The 3138-nt window shown below is 49.0% G+C and overlaps 1 pseudogene; it reads right to left on the reverse strand.

Moving 5' to 3' along the window:
• Nucleotides 1-620: 620 nt before the first annotated feature.
• On the reverse strand, nucleotides 621-2789 carry LOC144274947 (olfactory receptor 6N1-like; annotated as a pseudogene).
• Nucleotides 2790-3138: the final 349 nt, after the last annotated feature.

The following is a 3138-nucleotide window of genomic DNA, read 5'->3' on the forward strand; positions in this document are numbered from 1 at the left end:
TGCATAGGTGACCACAGACCCAAACCCTTGGATCTTAAGAACAATGAAAAAAGCAATCAGTTCTTGAAAAGAAGAATTTTAATAGAAGAAGCAGTAAAAAAGAATCACCTCTGTAAAATCACCTCTGGTAAATACCTTACAGGTAATTAGATTCAAAACATAGAGAATCCCTCTAGACAAAACCTAAAGTTACAAAAAGACACACAGACAGGAATATCCATTCTATTCAGCACAGCTTAATTTCTCAGCCATTTAAAGAAATCATAATCTAATGCATATCTAGCTAGATTACTTACTAAATTCTAAGACTCCATTCCTGTTCTGTCCCTGGCAAAAGCATCACACAGACAGACTCTTTGTCTCTCCCTCCCTCCAGCTTTTTAAAGTATCTTGTCTCCTCATTGGTCATTTTGGTCAGGTGCCAGCGAGGTTATCCTAGCTTCTTAACCCTTTACAGGTGAAAGGATTTTTCCTCTGGCCAGGAGGGATTTTAAAGGTGTTTACCCTTCCCTTTATATTTATGACAGGCCCTACTAGATGTAAACTTTTCTTGCCCATTGAGCCAGATAGATTCCTTCACAGATCAGTGACTCCATCTGAATTCATTTGAGCAACATATATTAACTGATGACTTTTCTCAGGGCCTCCTTCATCTCTTTGTTTTGCAGGCTGTAGATGAGGGGGTTGACGAGGGGAATCAGGACTGTGTAGAAGACAGAGAACACTTTGTTCAGGGCTATCTGTTTGTTGGTTTTTGGTAGCAGATACACAGTCATTAGGGTCCCATAGAAAACTGTAACCACAATGAGGTGAGAGGAGCAGGTGGAAAAGGCCTTTTGCCTCCCGGTGGTGGAAGGGATTCTCAGGATAGTAGCAATGATACAAGCATAGGATGTCACAGTTAATAGAAATGGGCAAGGCGAGTCTAGGGAGGTGAGTATGAAACTAACCAGTGTGATCGTGCTGGTGTCACGGCAGGAGAGTTTTAGCATTGGAGAAAAATCACAAAAGGAATGGTCAATTTCATTGGGGCCACAGAATATTAATTGTGACATAGACCACATCATTATTACACAAGTTAGGAATCCACTTATCCAAGACCCCCCTGCTAGCTGGAGGCACAACCTGCTGTTCATCAGGGCCGCATAATGCAGGGTTTGCATATCGCTAAATATCGTTCATAAGACATTGCTGCTAGGAGATAGCATTCTGTAGCCGCCAGAGAACCAAAGAAATACAGTTGTATGATGCAGCCACTGACTGAGATGGTTCTGTCCCCAGTCAGGAGACTGGCCAGCATCCTAGGCAGGATGGTGGAGGTGTAGCAGGTCTCCAGGCAGGACAAGTTCCCCAGGAAGAAGTACATGGGGGTGTGAAGGTGCTGATCAGCCACAACTAGCGCAATGATTAGGCTGTTCCCAGACGTGGTCACAATGTAGATCACTAGGAAAACCTCCCATTGAAGCCAAAGGGAGTTAGATGCCTAACCTGCTTAGATGCTTTTCAGCATTCCACCTGGTGCCCATCTACATTGTTTGGTGCCTCAACACCTTTAAAAATCTGGCCTTAAGCAATTCCCCCAAAGGCCCCCCAGGGAGCCTGCAGGAGAGCAGAGAATTGACCCCAGGTGTCCAACATCCCAGGTTAGCCCCCTATCTAAATCTATAGCTCACCACATTATTCAGTTTCCTGAATTACAAAATGATCTCTTATGAGAGTGAGTTCCTGGAGACAAATACACATTGTGTAAAAAAGAAAATGGTTTCGTGTCTGAGTGTTGAAGGTGTTGCCTGTTGAGTTGATTGGGTGACTCTTGATTTGGAGGTGCACCTGATGGAGTTTCTCTGTCCCATTCATTAGTCCTTAACGTCCCGCATGTCCCACCTTGTTCATCTCCTCTTTAAATTTAACTCTCTGAGCCTTTTCTGAGGCTGGGATATTCAAAGGGACCTAAAGAAATTAGGCACAGTTGAAAATCAAGGGGATTTGGTCACCTGACTCCCTTGAAATTCCCAGTCCCATTAAACTCTGCCCATCCATGCATCTGCTTCTCTTCTCACCCTCTGCTCCGTTCCCAGCCTCGTGCAGTAAATGGGAAAAGAAGAGACACTCTCCTCCCCCAGCTCTGAGACAGCAGGTGCAGCTCAGGAGCCTGCATGCCAGAGCCAGCAGAGCGGGGCGTGAGCACGAGCTCCTCATGCGAGTGCCTGAGACACTGAGAGCACGACACTGACCAGCAGCGCAGCTGGGAAACAGCCTCTGCCCAGCGCCCTGCCCCGTGCACAAAGGGAACGCCCTGAACAGCCACACACAGACCCCTCTCCCTTTCCTTCCCTCCTCGGCGCCCTGAGACACACACTACCCCCGCTGCACTCTGCAGCCCAGCTGAAGAGTGAGAGTGTCTGGGCCTGGATTTCGTGCAGCACCCCTGGTGCAACAGAACAGCTGGAACTCAATGCTCCCACCCACGCTCTGCAGTGTCGCAGCCCTGTTAGGGGCAGGGCTGAGGCATATCAAGGGCAGAGTAGGAAGTGAGAGGGAGCAGGATATGCACAGCTGCGGTGTGCGCCTGAGAGAGCACCCCAGCTGTGCTCCTTCCCACTACGGCACCGTTTCCTCCCTACGTGAGATCCCCAGGATCTGACTAAGGGCTTGTCTAAATGGAGAGTCAGATCGTGGCAAGCTGGGGGGTGAATCTACAGCGCAGTAGCCTGCCACGTACTGACATGCTGTGTGGACCCTGCTCCAGTGCACGAAACATTCCCTAGTGCTCATTGACCTACCTCCATTTCAAACAGCGCTCGGGCAAAGGCCACTAGGGGACTTTTGGTGCTTGACAGCGGGGTCCGGGGGGTCCCTTACTGCACAGCAACCTACAGCACAGTAGATTTCCACCCCAGCTTGCCACGCACTAACTCCCCGTGTGGACAAACCCCAGGAAGTTCAGATGTACCTTTAATCCTCAGCAAGAAGTGGCGAGCTCTCTGTCGACGCCAAGTGGGTGTGGGGATCAGGATCTGGTTTCCACTTCGATGCTGCTCCCCTCTGTGTCTCCTGCTCTCAGAGCTTGTCTACAGGGTGGGGTAGTGCACTCAAGAGCAATGGGATTTCTAAAGGGCACCAACGTGTGGCTCGTGA

Source organism: Eretmochelys imbricata, chromosome 14 (assembly GCF_965152235.1).
Source record: "Eretmochelys imbricata isolate rEreImb1 chromosome 14, rEreImb1.hap1, whole genome shotgun sequence".
Classification (NCBI taxonomy): domain Eukaryota; kingdom Metazoa; phylum Chordata; order Testudines; family Cheloniidae; genus Eretmochelys; species Eretmochelys imbricata.